This window comes from Telmatherina bonti (assembly GCF_933228915.1).
Source record: "Telmatherina bonti genome assembly, chromosome: 4".
Lineage (NCBI taxonomy): Eukaryota > Metazoa > Chordata > Actinopteri > Atheriniformes > Telmatherinidae > Telmatherina > Telmatherina bonti.
Genome location: NC_136622.1, coordinates 16,352,386 through 16,369,406, shown reverse-complemented (window position 1 = coordinate 16,369,406; position 17,021 = coordinate 16,352,386).

The window sequence follows — 17,021 nt, the reverse complement described above, 5'->3', positions numbered from 1 at the left end:
CTGACAGGCTAGACAGTAAGTCATTTCTAACTTTGCATAAACTAAAAATGTAGATGTAGAATAAAAAGTTGACTTTTTTTTTGAGCAGTAAACACTCAAACATCAACTCAACTCAAACATCTCACTTGATGTGAGATGAAAATCTGTTTTTCATTGCAAAATGGAATATAGTGAGAACAAATTAACATAAGTATGATCAATATAAAAAGACATGTATCCACTGAGGTCTGGAATTATACTCAGATTAAAAGCAGAGAGATCATTTCACAGGCTGACCCAACTTAAATTCCTCAAGATTCAAACAGAGGCTTAGTAGTCTGTGTGGCCTTCTCATGCCTGTAAGCCCTCCATACAACATCTGGACATACTCCTGATGAGACGACAGATGTTCTCCTGAAGAGTCTCCACCCAAACCTGAATGAAGCCATGGATAGTGTATGGTGTGACATGATCAGGCAGGGCAGTCCTACAGGAACTACTGACACACACACCAGCCACACGAGGCAGAGCATTGTCATGCATCAGAAGGCACCCCAGTCCCGCTGCAGTAGCATATGGTCTTACAGTGGTTCTGAGGATCCACTGACCCATTCTTTCAAAAATGTTTGCAGAGGCCACCTGCATGCCTAGGTGCTTGATTTCATACACCTGTGGGCTTGGAAGCAATGGAAACATCTGAATTCAATTATATTGACGGATGAGTGAACACTTTGGCAATACAGTGTACCCTCTTCATGGAGTCTGATTCTGACAGTTTTTAGCAGAAACATGTGCATGAGTGACCTTCTGGATTTTATTTTGTAGGGTTTGACAGTGTTCCATCTGTTGCACAAAGGAGCAGAGAGCAGTCCTGATACTGAATTGTTGTCCTCCCACGGCTCCCTTCCACATCTGGTGTCTCCTCCATGCACTTGACACTGTGCTGGATACACAGCAAACCTTTTTGCACCAGTGTTCAGTGATGCACCATCCTGTTTGAGCTGCACTGCCTGAGCAACTTCTGCAGGTTGCAGGAACCAGAGCCTAATTGCCCCTTATTTTCACCTGCTGTTTGTTCCATTTGTACCACAGCAGGTGGAATTGATTCACCATCAGTGTGACTTTCTAACTGGACTCATTGGTATTTTATTTTTAGCAGTGTATATGTACAAAATGCATATAAATATCTACCTTTAAGATATAAATCTAAACACAAACACACCTAAATTTGACTGATCAGTTTCATTCCAGGTTTTTTGCACATCATTTGCTGTCCATATTTCAGTTTTGTCACGTGTTAAGAAGCTGTATGTTGTCTGCTTATCCAGCAGCCTGAAGCCACTGTTGTCCTTTCTTCTTTGTTTTGCGGTATTTGTATTGTTGCCTTTACCTGAAAGTCACAAGCAGCTGGATGCCTAGAGTTTAAAAGCTTGCAGTCAGCTCAGTGAGAAACAAATCCATCAAAGCCATCAAATGACATAAAGCAGTGGAAAGACAATGCAATATCAAACAGTAATTATGATAAGTGTGCAGCTTATGGTCTTTCCTTTTTCCTTTACTTGTTTTGTTTTCTTTATACATCAAAGAACAAAAATAGATTTTTGCTGAAAGACAAAACCTCACAAGCATTAGGTTTTTATCTTGAATCCCCACTCAGTGAGAGAAATTTAGCCTAACTAATTTTGATATTCTTCCAATGATCTGATTGAAGCTTTGATGTTGCTTAATGTTAAAACATTAAAGGTATGTATGATCTCATTTTTAAAAGCCAACATCACGCAAATCAAAATGACCTTGAGGATATGTCGAACAGTTAAAGATCTGAAAATATAGTGAAAAGTCAAAACTAATAAGCGTAAAAGTTGCTCTCAGCTATGTCAAATAAAACAAAAGGCATGATGGATGAGACTGAAATTTATGTTTTAGGCTAGGATTTTTCATATACATATCAATGTTTGACTTGGTGTTCCAAATGTTTTTGTTTCTTCGTTCTCTAGTGTTGGAATATCAGATTTAGATACTTGTGAACACATCTGTAAGTCATCTGTTGTTGAAACCATTAGCAGTAATGCACATGTGGAAAGCTGTTATTGATCATGAAACAGGATAAAATAAGATGATCAACAGAAGTAGGTTATTAGAAAGCAAAGCGATTAATTATGATAACATGCATCAGTTACTTTGTATAAGCTTTTGGATGCACTCTTTCAGATGTTTACCTCCTGCAATTTAATGATACACGCAGTGTACCAATGTGTGCAGCAGCACTATGTGATGTGCTTCATACAGACTTGGTTAGATTTAGTACTCATTTTACATTTTTTGTGATGATTACATTGCAAGTATAAATCTAATTGATCAATTTCTCTGGAGCAAGGCCCTTACTATTGTCATTTTATATTTTATAATAATATTCATCTTGCTGCCCACTGTGTTTCTAAATTGTGTTTTGCATTGTTAAAGCTTTCTACAGCCACCTCAGTTTTCCCTTCATGTTTGAAAGGGAAATGTTATTTTTTATTGGTTGCCGTTTTCAATATTTACCACTAGGTGTCACTACTTTTAATATGCTGGTGCTGCAAGCGCCAAACAAATGAATAATATGAGTAGTAATAAGAAAGCAAAGAGTCACTCTGGACACTAGGGCATGGAGAACAGTCTACAACTTGCCTCCTGCACAAAAATAGATAGGCTGAGGTTTTCATAATGAAAATATGCAGTCAGTTTGAAATGAACTTATCTCAGCAAATACACTATGTTGTGTCATAGTAAAACAGCAATGTCAGCTCATTTCATGGTATGCGCATAAAGGGTGAGTCTAGTGTGAGCTGAATCTTTAATCATTGTGGCAGAAATCGTCAGAGAATCTAGAGTTTGCTTGTTTATTGTTTCTGGTTTTTTGTTATTGTTGTTTTTACCACTTTAGAGGTGCAGCCTGTTGTCCTGATAATATGAGTTCAGAAACCTTTGATGCATCGTGGGGGCAGAGACAGGCCTTCAAATAGTTGCATTTTATATGTTGCACAGTGTTGCATCTTTGCTGAAAAAAGGTTATATTCTTAGCCAGAGTGTGTTTGTGAGTGCTGTGCAGTCATGCGCTGACTAACTGTCTCATGTGACTCCTGCAGAGGGAACTGTCTCTATCTTTCTGTCTCTCTCACCATCAGTCCTGGTTTTTTTCATGTCTTTCACCTTTACAGTTTTCTGTTTATTACGTACACAAACAAGACCCATCCTTATGTTGTATTTTTAGATGTAATCCATGTAAGGATTTGTTATTCAAACAGCCTCTTCTCCTCTGGATGATATTCCTGAAGGAAGTTAACTGTGGGTGTTTGCTCCCATTCAGTCACAACAGCATTAGTGAGGATGGCTACTGATGGCCTGACTCACTCTTACTCTTCTTGTTCCAGCCAGAACATGTTTGATATGGTGGAGATCAGGGATGTGTGCAAAATACTCTAATACTCTAAGGGGAAAACAATCCTTCCTTTATCTGGCTTTTTTGAGCGTTTGTGATGTAAGTACTTGCTCAAAATTTGAAACGCATCTCTCCTATCAGAAGCAGTGGGGAGCAAGCCTAAATCACGAATAATGGACCAAAACAGATAGAAGAGGATGACTAAATACTTCGAGTTTTATCTCCTCTCTCTGCTCTGTCAGTGAGTGTGTGTGTGAGTATGTGTGCATACAATCTTATTTGTTTATGTGTGTTACTGTCCCTGTTCATGTGTGTGCTGTGTACCAGCCCTTTGGGGCCCTGTGTTCAGTGTAACAGATTAAGTCTGGTGCTATACAGCTTGTTTGGAGCTGTTAATCTGGGTCAGGCACAGTGGGAAAGAGAACCGGAAGGCACTGATTCTAAAAATATGCAGATATCTATTTTTAGATGTGTGTTGGTGCAGGTTCTACTGGGGACCAGTAACCCAGTAAGGTGCATATGTAATTACTGACTTCCAGCACTTACAACTCATATGGAAGGAACCCAGGGTATATTGTTTTTTATGTTTTTTTTATGTTGTTTTGTTTTGTTTTTTATGGGAAAGGATTAATTTGTCAGATTTCATGAAACTTTAACCATTAAATTGGCGTTGCAGTTGCAAAATACAGCATTGTCCTTGACTTTGAGCTGAATTCAGAAGTTATCAACTTTTGGTGTTGAAATCCAAGATATTTTTGTTCAGCCATGATGGAGGTGTGTTTTTGCAGCTCTTCTTTCAGTGCTTTCTCTTTTTTCCATGAGAAAAGATTTTAGCTGCTCAGTTTCAAACAACTTTTGTTGTATTTTTAGTCTCGGCCATGGAGGTCATGCAGTTGGCGTGGTTTCCTTGTCTGTTTGCAGGGTCAATCAGAAGGTTATGGATTGAAATTTTACAAGAGCAGAGGCATGGCTTGTTCTGATCCATACCTGGATCAAACACAGTACAGTTCATTATTCAGCTCCTGATTGCTGTTTGTTATTATAAGCCAAGTTTTTCAAAGGTAGACAGCTCTTTAATTTGTTGTTTTAATTCATTCACTGATGATAAATTCATAGTGTTTCAGTTTTTTATGTTTTCCCAATTTGTGTTCATTCAAAGTGCAATGGATTTATTTTTGACATAGCGGCCCAATTTCTGTGTAAACTTTTAGTTGAAATAAAGATTTGTTTCATTATTTAGTGAATTTACAGTGAACTTTTACTCAGATAAATTTGTATTTCAGTACTGATTAGGATTCAAGTGAAGTTAGTATGCACGGTGACATATTTCTGTTGTGTTTTTATGAATTTCATTAATGTTAATCTAAGCAAAGTAAGCCTTTATATCAATTGCTTTTGTTTCTGATTTTTTGACACAGAATGTCGTGATAGGTCAGAAACAAGGTGCCAGACTGTGCAAGTGACTTTGGTCATAAGTTATTTTAGGCAACACTATACCCTTATCTTTATCCTTATGTTCCCACAAATGCTGTGTCAGCACAGGTTGACAGGCTGGATATTTCTCGAGCCTCAAATAAGCATGTGAACAATGAAGCTTTTTTTTCCCTTTTTTAAAGTTCTGTTAATTTTTTTAACCTATCAATGTGTTCTGACATGAAACTTTTCTTTCTTTTGTTATTATTTATGTTTTACTTAAATAGAAAGGATCTTGTGATTAAAAAAATGTATTGCTTAGACACAGTTTAAACAACAAGTAAATACTTGCATTCAATGAATGCACGTTTCAGAGACAGTGACATTTTCATTAAACATAAAACATTTTCTGCTAAGGGAAGTTATTGTCAGTGTTTAATACTTAATTATGACAACACATTCATTGGTTTCAGTCAGCAGCAAATATTCATTAATGAATTCTGCATAAGCATCGTTGTTATTAAAAAAGAAATGTGTTTAAATGTACGAAACTTACTGAGTGTTAATTAAAAGAGACAGAAATAAAATGTGTACATATATATATATATATATATATATATATATATATATATACAGTCCCGCTGTTTCTTTGTGTGGCCCTGCGATGGACTGGCGAGCTGTCCAGGGTACCCTGCCTTTTGTCCAAAGACTGCTGGGTTAGGCTGCAGTTAAGAAATGAATGAACGAATGTTTCTTTGTGTGTGTGTGTGTGCATATTAGGCTCACACTCCACCTAGTGGACAGCTTTTTTCTTTTGTTTTTTTTTTTTGTTTTTTTATAATTATAACTTAAACATCTTCACGTGAGCATTTGTGCTTTTATTTAGACCTAATAAATCATCAAGACTAATATGGTACTTACAAAGTTGGAAAAGGACAGCAGAAGCCATGGGCAATACATGTTTGTATTATTTGTGCTTTGTTTACACTCTCAAAAAAATAGTGTACTTTTTTTTTTTTTTTTAATAAAATTGACAATAATTGGATGATCTACCTTTTAAAACATCCCTACGAGGCATAACAATGGCTATTTGGTTTAGCCTGCCTCAGGAGTTTTGCTAAATTGTCTTTTTTTCTTCTTCTTCTTCTTTTAGATCATTCAAAGTCCAAGCCAATGTCCATCTTCGATGATGCTCGCTTCTTCATTCAGCTCCCCCAGCCAAAGAACCTAAATATTGTGCAGTGTCTCGAATAAACCCGCCGCAGCGACCAACATCTGCGCCCCTTCACTCTGAAAGAGCAGCTGGGGGGAGGCTAAAAAGAAACAGCTTTTTGTTTCTTATCCATGCCTGCAGTGGGAGCTCGACGCAGCTGGTGATCATACAAAGAACCAATGGAGGACATGCACCACCTTAGCTCTTATTATGGACTCCACACTTCCAACATTAAGTGGAGAAATGTAGCAGTGGCGTTACTAACAACGTACACTCCTGCTATTTCCTGCCATTGGCCCACAGGAAGTTGCTGCTTTTACCACAGATTTGCTGGCATGAAAGAATCCTTTGTTTCGCAGTCCTATGCTCAAACTCCAAATAACAGCATCTCTCTCCTCTTTTTTTAATCTCTTCTCAAAGTAAAGAAAGAGCTGGGAAATGTGAGGCACTGCAGGTTTTTCTGGTACTAAAGACCTAATGTTTAATTAATGAACACTGAGAGATAAACTAAGTCATGGTAGTGTCACATTGAATAAAAAAGACAATGATGATGCAGCTAATGCTGAAAGAGTGCGTTGGCGTGCATCTCTTACCACGGTTTTCTCTGTTTCTATCTACATTCCAGATGGGAACTGGGCCCCTTGTCCTCACCTCTCTGAGTTTCCTGAATGCTGATTCCTCTTTCTTTCTAATTCCCACCTAACAATTCACAACTTCCCATGTCTTTACAATAGAGTATAATGAATTTTAAAAAAAGTAGGAATTTGGAATGCATGGACTTTATATCCAAGACCTTACACTGTTCATCATGACTTAACAGAGGCCATAAAGACACTGGGAAACACATTTTAGCCTCACAACATATTGGAAAGAGAGTTAAGTGAAGTGACACACAGGGATCTGGCAATGGCAAAAAAAAAAGACAAGGTTATTTTTGTTTATTGTTTTTTTATTGTTGTTTTTTTTTCTGTTTTTTTCCTCACAAAGTTATCTTGAAATTCAGAATGAAGGGATGTTGTTCAGCCATTACAAAGCCATGAAGACAACATTTACCTGCAGATCTAAATCTCCACAGAAGAGTCTGGCTCTCAGAGACTTCTCATGCTTCTGGAAGCCTGCACGGGTTTTGTTTTGTTTGTTTCATCTAGTTCATATTTGCTATTTGCTTGGTTTTATGTTAGAAATATCGCCTTAATAGTTTTTTAAATGTTTTACTTAAAGTGAAAATTGCTTTTCTTTTCTTTTTTTAATTATGTCCCATGATCACATTTCCACCTCAACCTTTTTTTTATATTTATTATCAGCTGGAACACTGTCCAGAGAGAGATTATCTTATATTTTTTAAATTCATATTGGTTTTGATAATTGTTTGTGATATTATTTTTCATTATTTATTTAACTATTTATTTATTTATTTATTTATCTACTTACCTCTATTATCTTTTATCAACTCCCTGACAATTATTGGACTTTTCTTAATTATCAATAATTATTAAAGCAATAGAGATAAGAAAGTAAAGAGCACAATCTGGTGTCAGTTCAAAAGGTGGTGGAATGGAAATGTGTTGCCTCCGTCTGTCTAACTTGCCGCCAATGTTCTGCTCAAGTCTGACTTAAACATGTCACAAAATGAACTCTAGTTTCTTTCTTCTGCTGTCCAAATGCAGCAGAGAGCAGGAGTTCACCTTTAATCCACGAGGTTGGTTCCACCCGGATCTTTACCTCCAACATAATGGTGAGACATTGGTTTCGTCAGTCGACCAGTCAGTGGATGGGAGTGAGCTGGAGTCTGATCTGAAAGCACTGCAGGGCAGCAGAGAGGCACTGAAAAGCAGACCAGTCACACGTTGCAGCAGAACTGGACTTGTCTTCATCGCCTACAGGGGTTTGGGTTTTGATGTGATTCTTCTGACCTTCCCAGATGGACATTTATTGGGAGTCTGCAAAAAGCATCCCTCACGAGTGTGTGTCAGCATGTGTCTTCACTCTGTCAAATGCACACAGCGCACATGAAAACACACTTGAAATGGTGTCAAAATGAAAAGAAAAGAAAATCAGCGCTCATGTGACTGTGGAACCAAAAATAACACACTTGGTTGTGTCACAAAGTCACTCGCCTTTTTTTTACTTTTGATTTTTCTATCATGGTGGATATCCAGACGTGTAACACCAACCCTTCAAAAACCTCTCTCTGACTGTCAGTTGTCATGGAAACTTCTCAGGTCAGTGTTAGCCCTGCTGTTGCCCCTGCAGTGCATTGTGGGATCCGTGGTTTGGTACTCAAAACTCTTTCAGGCCACACATTGTAAGGCCTTCAGTGAAACGGACCAACCGACCAACTTCTGCTGTATATTGTCTGTGTGAACGCTCGCTGGGAATCTTCGCATGCCGCCCGGCACAGAAAACCTCAAAGTCACTTCTATATTGTTCTGTTCCTAATGTGTGTACGTGTGTGTGTGGGGGGGTTTTGTATGCGTGTATCTAACAACTATCATCCGATGCGGAAAAGATAACAAAGCAAACACAAGTTGGACCACAACAAATATGGTGGGCAGAAGAGGCGACCTCTCATCTCCAGTCATTCTATGCAATGAATCATATTTGGAAAAAACAGAAATATAAGGAAGCAAAAAGCATGTGAACAATAATGGGAGGAAAAAGTCACAGTCATTGTTTACCAGTCCTAAGTTTTTATACCATATCTGCTTTGTTTGAATTTTGTGAAATTGTGTATAAAACAAATAACCTGTTAGAAAATAATAAGAGTTCTATGATTAGTTTAAGGTGTTCAAAGTCCCTTTTCCTCTGATGAGGAACCAAAGATTTGTTCATGACAGCTGGGAAATTGCACCTCTAGCTTTGTTGCTGTAGGTGGAAAACAAGTCAACATAGCTTATTTGTTATGCTTTGCTGTGTTTTTAAGTTGAGGATCCATAAAGTTAAATAAGGAAGAGAAATAATTGATTTAAACCAATAAATAACCCAAACTGAAAATATATAAAAGCCACCAGATAAACAAAAGTACTATTTGATGTTTTCAACACCAATGCAGCACTGAGTTAGCAGCAATAGCCAAATATTCCAGCTGTCATGAAGACATCTCTGCAAGTATTGGCCCTTCTGATTATAGAAATTCTGTCCAGAGATTTATACTTTGAAAGATATAGTCATATGATACATATTTATTACATAAATATATATGAGAAAGATTTCAATATATTCCCTAAGATAGTTGGTGTCTGCTCAAGAATGAAACGTCTTTATTTTTTCTTGCAAATTCTATAGTAACCAGTTTCCTTCTTCAGAATATATTGTTATTGTTGTTGTTAACACAGTACAAAATATGTTTTTAACAATAAATTGAGATTCTAAAGTTTTGCACATAATAAAATAAAATCTAGAGATTGACTCAAAAAAAAACTGCTGTAAGCTGTTAGCAAAGCATTACTCAAGCCATTCCAAATTTTCTTTGATGCACTCGAGTAAGAGTGAGTGTGTGAACTCGGATGGATTTGAGGGAGTGCATACTCTGCCACAACCAGATAAAATCTAAAAATATTGGCTGAATACACCGTTGAGGGTGAGTTCATGTACTTCAAAAACTGAAATAATGTGCAGCGTCTTTTCGGAGTTAGCAGTTTGGTAGCAGCACACTAAAAGTGGAAAGTCAAACAACAACAATTTACGGACATTCACATTTTTTAAAAAAACTGGTCGTTCATGACAGAAAAAATACCCCAATAATCCAAACTCTTTTATAATTCTTTTTGTGAGCCTTACAAGTCTGTGACCTGTGTAAAAATTCTCGAATATATATATATATTTTTTGAGATACATTTATTAAATGTTTCATCTATGTAAGAATTTATTTTTATCATACTGAGTGGGTAGAGAGCTAAGTGGCATCAAGGAAGAGAGAAGATTTAGGTTTAAAATCTATAGACGTATATAACAAGAAAAATGTTTATAAAGATGTTATCTACCGCTTCAGCCATACACAACCACAATAATCAGATTTTCTGGAATCTGAATGAGTGTGATTTCTTGTTTCAGTCTGCCTGAACGGACTGGTTATTTTATTTATCACAATGATATAGTTTAAAAAAAAAAAAAAAGAATTTATTTTTCTTCAATAAGAAATGCCAGGCGTTGTCAACTGATTGGTTTCTTAAAACTTTTAGGTACTTTTACCTGTTATACTTTTTCAAATTTAACATTATTTCAGGGTTTTACTTTTACTTTTGGTCTATATAGAGTTAAATTCATCCATGGAATTAAGAATCTGATTATTCTGGTTCTGTCTTGATCTGTTCCTTGGATTTCAGTCAGCTCAGTTGCATGCCAGGTGCACATGGCCCGAACAGATATCACCACAAAGGTACACTGCCACTAGACCACTGATGTCAACAACAATGCTTACAATTAGATGTCAACGTACAACAAATAATATGAGAGCAAGTTAAGTCACCTAAATTAATACCAACTTCCTCTACTGTGTGTCGTATGTTTTTGGAGGTTTGTAAAAAAATAAAATGTTCAATAAAATGATCCTCAATCACTTTTGCCTCAGGAAAGCACACACTAAATGCAGCATCGCTATGAAGATGTTCAGAAGACGATAGAAATGAGTGGGTGTGTTCATGCAGGCGCATTAAATCAGATTTTGAACACTTTGTGGCACATATGTGGTTCTGCGGCTGCTGTTAAAACAGGAGTAAGACATGAAAGACAGAGCCTACGAGCACACAGATGACAAAAACTGTGTCAGAATGTGGTAATGTCACCTTTTTACTTTTTTTTCTATCTTTATTTGTTTTTGCTCCTGTGTGAACACAGCCTCTGAAGGGGATTTAAATATGCATAGCAGCAAGGGCTTTTATACTACAATACTGGTCACTGAAGAAAGCCATCCTGTTACTGCCCTCTAGCCAGTCATGGTCTCTGTCTACACTTTGCATTGTGTTTGTCCGTATCCAGGAATGCAATGGACTTAACGCTCAGACGACAGTAATGAGCAGTGGGTTAGACGCACAGTCTCGTTTTTTCCAAGGTGTTTGCATAACTAGTGTTGACTAAATTAGATACAAAGAAACCAAAAAAACTTTTAATCCAAATGGAAGTGCTTCCTAAAAAAAAAAAGAAGTGTTCAACATCTCTAAATTATTAGCAGTAGAATATTATGTTCTTTCAAATGTAACTTTTCATTCATATTACTGCTGTTACTTTGCAATTGGAATCTGTTAGATTAAGATATAATATACAGATATTAAGATGCGAGAGGCTAATATATCTTTTAATTTGACTCATGTAATGTGAGAAGATTAACAGCACCACAAATGTTAAAAAAGACAACTTTTCTCTATGATCTGCAACTTAACATATTTCTTTTAGTAATTCAGATTGTGTGATCGTGCGCTCTTTGAATAAAACAATTAAGCATAGTCACCACTGCTCTTACTGTTGGCCTTGAAGACAGACGACGTCTAGCAGGGCCAGGATTTCCGAACAAAAGAATGCATAAATAAGTATATTAAAAGGAAATGTTTTTAATAGGTGAGAGGTTGAAACTGAAGAAGAAAGCTGAAACAAGCAGCCATGAGGGAATTTACCATTTTTTCACTGACAAAACCATCAGGGAAAGTTTATTTATTTATTTATTTTTGTCCCCCATCTTTCACATGTAATGAATCGTCATGGTTAAAGGACAAGTGCATGATCTAAACACCTCCCTTTCCCAACATACCTGCTCCACCCTGCCCCACCCCTTCCCTGAACTCCCACCTCACAGGCTGCCATCTTTTATCCAGTGTAAATACCAGATGAGAACCAACCAGAGTCCACTTCAAACAACAACATGTAAATGCCATGAAGGACACATCCTGTAAAACATGTAAATCTCCAACATGCCAACGCACCACAATACATACATACAGGTACACGCACACACATATGCACAAGTGGCATAAGAGGGGCCTTAGCATCACAAACAGCGACAGAAGCTGGAGCGTATGCAAGCCTACAACTCCTTGCCAGAGCTTGTGCTTTTTGTGTATGACAACAACAAAAGATACATTACAAACAAGAGCCGTAATAAATGATAAATTGCATTGTGTGCGAATGTGGCTGGCTCGTGCGGACGGTTTAAAACTCATTTTTAAAAAAAATAAAAAAAATGTTGTATTCGGATATGAAAAAACATATTGGTCTGTGTAGAGTTTCTTTACATGTTGTGTTTGTAAAATGAGATGACATCATTAACAAAAAGAAAAAAAAGGGAAAAAAAAAAAGAAAATATGCTGGCTTCCACGTAATTTAAAGGATGGAGCTTCATTATATGGAGATGGTGGGAGATGGTGAATTGGAAAACAGAGATGTGTAAAAAAAAAATGTAAAACAACCCAATTGATAAAAGAAAAGTTTGAAAATAAAACAGAATAAGGTTGTACACCGGTTGCGAGCCTAAAAATTATTACAAAATGTTCCATTCACTGTTGTAAGTGCAATGAGCTAAACTTCCTGTTCCCCATTGTAAAACCTTGTGTATGTTTCCGTGTATTCCTCCTGTAAATGGGTGTAGTAGACCTGGTGCATCATGCCATGTAATGTGATGAATGACAAATTATGACCTTACAATACATTTCGATCAGGAAAATAAAAAAAGAAGATAAATACATTTAAAAAAAAGAGGACTGTGTATGATTTTCTCTTATTGAAATGTCTTTTTTCAACGGACAATTTGATCACCGGAGTAAAAATGCCTTTTATACACATCAATCAATTCTAATTGATCTGTATCCATTTCACTGAAATTAAGTTGTTTTAAAACATTGTAAAATTATCTTCATGGACAGTGTTTATAGGGAACACATTTTATTCTTCTAATTTAACTGTGGTTAAATGCTACCACACCACTTGATTTAGCATCCATGCCAAATACGCATTTGTTTTTAATTAGGTCGATTAAATATGTATGTATATAAACGTGCCTGTTGTTTGAAACAGCAGTACATTGGGCTTTAGAACTTAATCAATGTAAGGATTAAAATGGCTTAAATCCTTTGTCAGGGGATTTAATCAATCTGTAAATAAAAGAAAATATTCCAATTGGCATAGCACATAAAAGGAAACCTTTACCTGTGCCTGCCTCAGCTTCTGTGTAGTTGCCAAGCAGATCAGAAACTTCAGTAACTTATTGAGTCAAACATTCGGGAAGACCAGAATTATAAGTGGATGAAAAGGTTGGAAGAAAAAAATATAAATCACAACATTAGGCAAGGCTAGTTTATTTGTCTTGCATACTTCAGGTACAAAACAACTCAAAAGTGCTTTTCGTAAAACATTAAAAGCATTATCTCAGGGTGCAGGAAGCATTAAAAACAAACTTTAAAAAGAAATCAAAGAAAAAGAGAATTAGCTTAAATAAAGCAGATAAAACGCATTGAATAAAAGTTACAGTGTGAGGAATTTACAGTTGTTATGTCAAAAGATGGCAAATAGTTTGTTCCACATGTGAGGAGCATAGAAACTGATGCTGCATCTCCGTGTTTAGTTCAGACTTTGGGAACAGAAAGTAGACCTGTTCCTGAGCCTCTGGGGTCTGGCTGGTTCATAACAAACCAGTACATCCTGAATGTGTTTTGGCCCTAAAGTATTTGGTGTTTAATAAACTAACAGCAGGATTTTGAAGTCTGATCTGACAGACAGGAAGTCAGTGTGAAGATCTGAGGACTGAAGTTATATAATCCACTTCTTGGTCTTTGTGAGGAATTGAGCAGCGGCTTTCTGAACTAACTGCAGCTGTCTGATGGACTTTTTGAGAGTGTTACAGTAGTCTTGTCTACTAATGATTAATGCATGAACAAGCTTTTCTAAATTCTGCTGAGTCATCAGTCCTGTAATCCTCTATATGTTCTTTAAGTGATAAAAGGAAGATCTCACTACTTATTGTCACTTCAATTCTTCTGCTTGCACGTTTAGTGGGAAGAACTAATGGTGTGGTATGATTGTTCAATATGTACCTCCTATAATTTCCTAGAAGCACTTTTTGTTCATCTCAATGGAAAATGTCAGAGTTAAGGAAACGTGGCAGGAGATATCCATCCATTTTCTTAACCTCTTAAGCAAGAGGCAGGGTACACCCTCCACAGGGCCAACACCGAGAGACAAACAACCATTCACACTCACTCCTAGGGCCAATTAGGAGTAACCAATCAACCACCGTATTTGGACGGTGGGAGGAAGCCAGAGGACCCAGAGAAAACGTGCAAACTCCACACAGAAAAGCCACTGCTCAAACCTCCCTCAGCCAAGGCTCAAACTTGCGACCTTAGCACTGTGAGGCCACAGTGCTCACCACTATACAACCGTGCAGCTCGTGGTATGAGACATTTGAAGGAATTTATTAAGAAAAAAAAAGATTACCTTTTGAGATCCTGGTTCCAGGTACTGAGCTGTGATGTGGATCTGCTGCACAATGAGATGCTCAATAAATATACTTCTGAAAGTCTTTTAGATGCTTCATTTAACGCACCGTTACTAAAAATCCTGCACATTTGGTGAACAGTTTATCAATATAATCAAAGAGATATAAAATTATATCTAAAGATTTGTTATTAACAAAGAGAAGAAAATCACAAAAGTGAAACATCCCACACAGCTGCGACATGAATCTTTTAGCCAAACTGGATAAACATAACTTAGCACTGTTTTAAAAGTTGCTGCCACAAGAAATTGTGGGAATATTCAACTGTATTCCAAGACACTAGAGAAGTCAAGTGGAGGAATGAAGCATGGGATAAGCGAAGCCGTTGTGTTCAATCTTATATGAATCGGGTGTGCTGGAGCAGGAACATGTTTAAAACCTGTAGGACAGAGGCCTCCTGAGGACTGAAGTTGGATAATGATGACTGCAGTCCGGTAACACCTTGACATGCACAAAAAACAAAAACATTAACTTGACTCCTTTGAATCCTTATAATTGCATAAGAATTTGTTCTGCGTGCAAAAGCTTTGGTGAACAAACACAATCCCTGCAAGAAAATCAGTGTGACTTGCTCTGGTGATTCATTTATCTCTTTAATAGCAGTAACCTGTTCCCCAATATGTTAGATCACATTGATACTTATCCTTAAAGAAACACACAGAAGAGGCTTGGTCAAAAGATGAAATTAGAATTTTTATTAGTAGACATTTTGCCCTTTTATTAATCTACCAAGCAGTCCATAGTATAGATACAACCGCTTACAGCTCCCCTCCTCAAAATAAGACATCTGGTACAATCTCACCAAAAACTGTTTAAATACTATAAAAATAAATCAATTGCACAAAATAAAGTCATTTTGCTTGTGATTACTTCTGTGCAACATTTGTAGATGTATATATTGACAACAGTCCAGAAGAAAAAAGAAAAACTTAACAGAAAACCAACACTCAAAGCAACATAAAGCCTACGACTAGTTTGAGGAGTATTAGTGGTGTAACTGGTAAAGCCTGAATCAGCAGTCATGAATACGACCGTTAATGTTAACTAGGCATTTTAATTATTATTCTACCTAAAATTAATCTATTGAAAAAAAAAAAAGAACTAACAGGCTGCTGTGTTCCTGTTGGGATTTATGAACAGCTCAACCGTGCTGCCAGTGATGGATTTCACTCTTCAGTGACAGCGCAACGTGAGTAGTGTTTGCAAAATATCTCTCTCAGCACAATGAACAAAACTGGGGTGTTTTTTTAAAAAAAAAGTTTTCCAGGTATATGAATAATTCAAATCTAGATTTCTTTGTAAATTTATTCAGCCAAACATGATCCAACGAGAAAGAAAGACGGATGTAGCAGCCACAGGTGGTGCTTCAACTCCTGATTCACCACCCACTGGAAAACTGTCTAGATTTTTGTTAGATTTTTTTTTTTTTGTAGCTACATAGGCAGAGCATAACAGAAGAAAAACAACACGATTTGTCATAAAACCTTGAACATTATAAATAATACACATGAATAATAAAAACAAAAAAAAAAACAAACAAACAAAAAAACCAGACAAATCCAGGCACCAAGCATGACATGAAAATGCATTTTAAAACAGACAAATGAAAAATGAAACAACACGGGTAGTTTAGTGCTGTATAGTTAAAAATGCTGTGATCTTATCCCACTTTCCTAAATAAATTCAAATAAACTACAGAAGCAAAGCTGACAAGTAGAGATACATGTAACGGAACAAAACTGGGGCGCTGACAATGTCTGTGTGTTGGGACTGAGGAGGGACGTAAAGCAACAAAAACAGATGAGACAAGTGCTGTTCGTGTCGATGTGCAAAAGCTGCATAAAGTTGGTTTTGCCAACTCAAGTCCAAATTCACCAGTGGAAACAAAAAAGAAAAAAAACGAACACAAGGAAAAAAAAAAAATTGGGGGGAAAACAAACGTTTGTGAATATCAGGGCATCTCCATCAGCTGATGCAGAAGCAGATTAAAAGTCACGTGTTTAAAGTTGCTTCGTCTATTTTCTGCTGTTATTCTAAATGTTAATAAAATGAAAAGACCGTGTTTAATATGAAACTTTCACCTGCATCTGCTTTAACAAAACCTGTTCAACTACAGATGAACAGGTTTTGATACATGTTACAATATCCAAGTTGTGGAACGTCCAAAGACTTTTTTTTGTCATCTTTAAATTTGTTTTTGGTGTGAAAACTACATCAAAACCAACAAGCAGAGTTCCAGTTGTGTCCCATTCATCATCTATTCTCACAGTTCAGCACAGTTGAGCTTCTTTCTCACCAAAATTTAGTTGAAATTTCAGTCCTGTTCAGCTGGAATGACATATGAATACATGAATATTTAATGGATGCAGCATCCAGTCATTATTTTGCTCATATTTGGTGCGAACCTCCATATTATTTCAAGGCAATGCGCAGAGGCAAGGGCACAACGAATATGTCACCATGTAACCGGTTTCTGTACAGTACATAAAAAACTATACATCCATCCTGCCCAT